Here is a 6,731-nt window from a genome sequence, read left to right on the forward strand (position 1 = left end):
AATCCTACTGTTTTTGATAAGGATGGGAAGATGATTGATAAGTACAGGGAAAAAGTGTATTCTTCTGCAACTTTGTTTTTTTTTCACAATTTTGAATTGTCAAGTTCCCATGTTAAAGTTTGTCCTGACCAGTTTTGAAAACATGAGAAATGTTTTGTCCACACTCTCTTCTTGTGAGGAAAAATCTGCTTTAAATTTGTTCTATGAAAACCTCTAGTCGTCGTTTACAGTGTGTGTATGACTCTATTTCAGAGGCTATGGCCACTGGTACTGTTTTAATGAGATTTGCATGTCTGCATTCTCAAAACCTTGCAGATTTAAAAAATAAAATTGATTTTAAATTCTCCATTGGCTAGAGATTTAGTTCTTGGCCCTTCTGCTGCAAAGGTGATCAAAAATTGAGATGAAAGTTGATACTAGGAGTTTCTAAGACTTTTCAGTTTTCCTTTTCCAAATGTCCCGAGGGATTCTTTTAACTCCCCTTCCAATGTTGGTAAAAAACAAAATTACAGTCTCAACAAAAATGCAGATGTTGATAAGAAATGGCAAGGGGGTACCAAGAAGAGTTCTGGAAACTCCCAAAATCAAGGACTGTCCAAGTCAGAATTACTATTTGAGACCCTGTTCCCCACCTCCCACCCTAGCAAACCTATTTTTCTTCCAGAAAGTCTGATTCTATACTTTTCTCTGAGAACAGTTGCAGACAAATGGGTTCTGAAGATCATTCATCAATGTCGCACATGGCAGTGATGAAATTTCTCCTTTCTGGGAGCAATACGTTATCAGCCAGACTCTCTTGTATCCACCTGTTCATCACATACTACCCCAGGAAATGTTAGAGGCAGTTTCCCATTACTAGGTGGGAAAGGGAGTTTATTCAACTTTTTTTTTTTTTTTCTTTTTTAGGGTCAAAGAAAGAATACTTGGAGACCAGTTCTGGATCAATCTGTTTGTGATAGTGCCCCTATTAAATATGTCTCATCACAACCTGTTACCTCTTCTTCCTCATACAAGTTTTCTAATGACACTAGATTTAAAAGATGCTCATCACATTCCTGTTTATCCAGACTTCAGATTTTTCTTTAGGTTTTGTGTGTATGGATCACACTTTCAGTTCTCTGTTGTACCCTTTTTCGTGTTCACTGCACCAACAGTGTTCAGTGTCTAGCTCCAGTTATAGCTCATTGCAGACTACAGGGTATCTACATTTTCCATATTTAGATGACTTGCTTATCTTTGCAGAAACTTTTTCTAAGTGTCAGGAATCTCTCTCTCTCTTGGGTAAGAGCTCTTACATGTGCTGGGGTTCCAAGAGAATATTGTCTTGACGACTCCTCATGGGATTGTTTCTGGGATGTCAACTTAGATAACAGTTGAGAGCTTTTCTTCCACAGGAAAAATAGATAAATATCTAGCTCTATAGGGTTTTCCATGCAGACTTCAGTCACTACGAGGGAATACCTTAGGATTTGGAGTCTCGTGGCTTTTATGATTCTCATGATCTCATGGTACCCCTGTTAAGACTCCACATGAGAAAGATACAGTGATGTCTGATGTCTCTCTGGTCCCAGCACCAACACCCTTTCTCTCTTCAGACTCCAGTGATGCAGCCTGTCGGAAGAGGAATTGTGTGGTGGAGACAATATATTTCTCTAAATCCAGGTCTCCCCTTCTCCCTGTTCCAATGCAGTCAGTCACCACAAATGCCATGGTCTTTGCTTGGGGAGTAGCTTCATGAGGGCTAAAAATGAAAGATGTGTGGGACACACAGGACCGTTGCAAACACATAGATATAAGGTGCTTGTCCTGATCAATGCATTCAACTCCCTGAATCATCTCTGGTACCTCGGACCTCTTCAAGTTGTTAAACAATCCCACAGTCTTGTGGTACATCAAGCAAGTGCAAACCTGGTTGTACGCCCTGTGCAGACTACCCATGTTAGCTTGGCATATAGCTTCACAGCACAGGTCCACTCTAGAGGCATCCTACATTCCATTAGAGTAAAACTGTATGACAGATAAGCTGAGCAAGACAAGAGCAGACCTTCACAAATGGAAACTAAATCACTGGGTCTTCCATGATTTGATCCATCTGTAGGGAAATGTTCTTCGTGTTTCACTGTTGCAGTAATCGCCTGTGGGTTATCCCTGCTGTTGTAGCTGTCTGCCAGCCCAAATACCAGAGTCAATGTTTTTCTGTGTCGGCTGCTGTTGCTTGCTGACTGACATCAGGTCGTCATGCTATAAAGCAGGGCAGCTGACGCCATTACATCAGTCTTTCTTGCTGTGGGGCCTGTAGCAGAAGCAATTCGTAAGTGTGCTGGTCTGTCATTACCAGAGTTTGTATTACAGCTGAAAATGTGTAAAGCTAAGTACCCAGTTGGGGATCCTTTATTCTTGCACTAACCGATATCTGCAAAAGTTAACAATTGTCTTGCCTGTGGAAAGCAAATTCCACACAGACTTCCATTCATACTGCATCACTTGTTGTTTAGGCCCAGACCACAATGTTCCCTGTTGCCAGTTCTGTGCCCTCTTTAATGCAAGAACCATTCATCATGGAGCTCTTATTGTAGCCAGGTATTTTTGCCTTCCATCTTTGCATTCTGAAATGGCATCTATAGACATTCTGAAAAAATGTAAGGATAAAGATAGAGGCAGACCACACAAGGCTAAGCCTTCCGACGACTCTACTGCTAAGCAGGTCGTCAGTTTTCTGGAATTCAGTGAGACTCCTTCACAGCTCCTGATGCACGATCCGATACCTTTGCAGGCCTCCACGAAGACCCTTTCAGTGTCCGGTATGCCACAGAAATCTTCCAAGTCTTTGGTTGTCTCTGCCTCAGTTTGCTCTGGAGCCGTGACGGTCACTGGCTTCCGATGAGGTTTTTCGCACTACCAAATCTAGACAAAAACCAACGTCTTCTCATCAGACTACCGTTTCTCTCAGACTGATGGATACTCTTAAGTCTAGAAGCAAGGGCCACCCCTAGGAAATCTACCTCTAGCCACCATTTTACTCCTGCTCCACCACCCCAGTCTCAAATGCTTAAAATGGCGGAGGATCTCATCACCCTTATTGGGGGTAGTTAGGCCACAACTTCTAAAAGGAAGAGACCTTTCTCCTGAAATACTGACAGAACAGGATTCTGAGGAGTCTGATTATTCAGATTTTGAAGAGTAACAACAGCAGCTGACTGCTTATGAGGATTCAGATGCAGAGGAATCCATTCCTTCTACCTCCCCACCAGAAGATCTTTCCTTTGGAGAAACCTTTCACACCCTCAGGGAACATTTTCACTGGGAATCCCAGGACTTCCCTCAGTCTAAGAAAAGACTTAACAGTTTCTAGACCTGCCCCAGCACAGACCCTTGGCCACCCCCCACCCCCCAATCTTAAGAGGTGGTGGATGATCTCTTCCATGAATCCAGCTTAGCTCCTGACACCCTCCCACCTGCTCCCGGAAAACCTGACCGGTATTAGAGTACCGGATTCTCACAAATACCTGTACAGAAATCCTGCTGCAGACCGAGAGGTCATTACACAGGGACCAAAAGGAGCTAAGGCTAGTTCTGCAAAGAATCATATTCCCTCTGACAAGGATTCCAGAGCTCTGAACAGATGGGGTAAAAAAGTGTACACCTCTGCAACCTTAGCTATCGGAGCACTCTACTATCAGTTCTATGTTAAAATATCAACAGCACACTTTGGAACTATCAAAACAAAAGATTTCAACCTTTCCTGACTGTGGCCATTCAAGAGAGTTAGCAGATTTACTGCACTCTACTTTTCACGTGGTCAAACACTCATTACACTGTGGATATGATGCCCTAGAAGCCTCAAGCAGGGAAGCAAGGTAAGGATCTGTCATTAGGAGACATGCATGGTTGAAGGGACAATCTCTCCCTGATCATGTCAAATGTAAATTAATTGATGCACCCTTGGATAAGGACTGCTTGTTTGGAGTAAAAGCAGAAGAGGTGCTTAAAAAGATGGAAGACAAAGCAAAATCTATGCAAACGGTAAAAAGATTTCTTTCAGGTACAACCACCTAGGTTCAGCAGGAATTTTCCCTCAAAGCACTGGTCCTTTCCTGTGCCAAGCAAACAGGGGCAAGGTAAGCCCCGCAGGGACAAACCACCCAAACTCCTATCCCAGGGGCAGCAGAGAACCAGACAGTGGACCACTTCCGCTGAAAAGGCAGGGAGTTCTAAAACATCCCTCTATGGCAAAAACTCCCAATGACTCCCTTCCCCCCTCTGCCCTCTTTTCACTCTCAAAAAAAAATAGGAGGAAGGTTCTTCCTATGCAAAGAAAATTTCCTTTCTGTAACAAAGGACCAATGGGTCTTAAAGATCATTTTTCAGGGATACAAATTCTCTTTCAACGAACTCCCAATCCCAAGAGGGTACCCAGACTTGCCTCCAAATCAGTGGGCAGAGGCATTGAAACAAGTTCAAACTCTCATATCCCAAGGGACAGTAGAACCTGTCCCCTCAGATCAACCGGGCAAAGGCTTTTGTTCCAGACTATTCCTTGTTCCCAGAAAAAGAGGCCACTTGGCACCCCATCCTGGATCTATCCATTCTGAACACCTCCCTGGTGGTCTCCTAATTCAAAACGCTAACTCTGCAGCAGCTGCTGCCTATGCTGACAAAAAATGCCTGGTTAGTGACCCTAGATCTAAAAGATGCCTACCTCCACGTCCTGATAAAGAAATCCTGCAGGAAATTCCTGTGCTTCAGAGCAGGCTCACAACACTTTCAGTTCTCTGTGCTACCCTTTGGCTTATCTACTGCTTCCAGGGTATTCACCAAATGCTTAGCCCCAGCCATAGCCTTTTGTAGACAGAAAAATATAGATTTTCCCTTATCTGGATGACTGCCTCATTCAGGCAGAGTGCAAAGAAAAGCTACTTTAGGACCTCCACTTTGTGAAAACCCTCCTAACCACCTTCAGGTACACCAATGAGAAGAAATCAAAGCAAACACCCTCCAGGAAGATCATTTTCTTGGGAACATTGCTGGACACAGCATCCCAAATGGCCTTCCAATCCCCAGAAAAGCAGAGCTTCCTGCCTCTCTACTTTTCCCAGCTGGCTTTCAGAAGTCACCTCACTGCGAGGAAGTTCCTGCAAGCCTTGGGGTACATGGCATCTTGCATCCTAATAATTCCTCTGACCAGGCCTCACATGGGAAAACTTCAGTGGTATCAAAAGAACCTTTGGTGTTAGCACTCTCAACCTCTAGAGAACTATCTCCCTCTGATCCCCTGTATAAGGGCAGAGTTTCTCTGGTGGGCAGGGGCCTGTGCCAAAAACAAGGGTCTTTCCTTCACCCTCTGCCCAACTGGGCAGACCATTACCACCGATGCCTCAGACATTGCTTGGGGTGCTCACCTAGAAGGCAGGTGCACCCAAGGTCTTTGGGATGCCCAGCACTTTCCCTTGCACATCAACCAGAAGGAAATAATGGCAGTACAAAAAGCTCTGACATCCTTCAAACCCCATCTCAAGCCAGGGGTTCTCTTTATCAAAACAGACAACACCACAGTAATGTGATATATCAACAAACAGGGAGGGACCCAATCTTACCCACTGTGAAGGCTAGCCATGAACCTCTGGCGGACAGCCTCATCCATGGGATTACACCTAATAGCCCAGTACCTACCAGAGATCCACAACACCCTGGCAGACCACTTAAGCAGAAACTTACTGGACTCCCATGAATGACAGCTTCACAGAAAAATCTTTTTACAAATCACTCAGGATTGGGGGACTCCGGAGGTGGATCTCTTTGCTTCGCATCTCAACCATCAGCTGAAAAAAATTCTGTACCAGGGAGTATTGCCACCTAGTGTGGAAGGTGGATGCCTTGACCTTCCCCTGGAACACCCTTTGTGTATGCATTCCCTCCTCTGCGTCTTATTGCCAAGGTACTGATCAGAATAAGGGAGGAGAGACCAAAGGCCATCCTCATTGCTCCAGATTGGCCAGGACAACATTGGTACTCCTTACTGTGTAGCCTGACATTACAGCCTCCCAGGCAGCTTTCCCTGATCTCAGACCTCTTGACTCAGTTGGGGGGGGGGATGCAGCACCCAGACTTGCAGACTCAAACTATCAGCATGGTTAATATTCTAAAGGCAAACAAGGGGCTGCTGTTACGTAAACAGGTCCTTGACATTATCAGAGGCCAGACGGCCTAGCACCAGAAAATCTTGTGCAGGAAAATGGAAAAGATTCTGCTCCTGGAACCAGTCCAGAGGGGGCAATACTTTACACTCTTGCATCCCACTTATCCTGGACTACCTAGCGGCGCTACTTAATAGTGACCTCTCCTTTTCTGTTAAAATTCACACCTCGGCTACATCACAGATCAGCCGTTGTTCTCCCATCCTTTGATTAAACAATTCCTCATAGGGGCTTCTAATGTCAGACCTCCCAGAAGGCCACCCATGCCAGCCTGGGACTTGAATTATGTTTTTGAAAAACTAACCTTGCCACCCTTCAAACTTGCTGCTTCAGCAGAACTAAGATACCTCTCCTGGAAGATTGCTTTTCTACTAGCTATTACCTCAGCCAGAAGGGTTTCAGAACTTCAGGCACTGATGGCCATTGAGCCCTTCATTTTCCATACAGACAGGGTATCCCTGAGGACTAATCCCTCCTTTATGCCCAAGGTGGTATCTAGTGCGACTCTCAACCAGGCCCTGCATCTACCCAACTTCT

The sequence above is a fragment of the Protopterus annectens genome, chromosome 5.part1 (assembly GCF_019279795.1).
Source record: "Protopterus annectens isolate FY-2018-M chromosome 5.part1, PAN1.0, whole genome shotgun sequence".
NCBI lineage: Eukaryota > Metazoa > Chordata > Ceratodontiformes > Protopteridae > Protopterus > Protopterus annectens.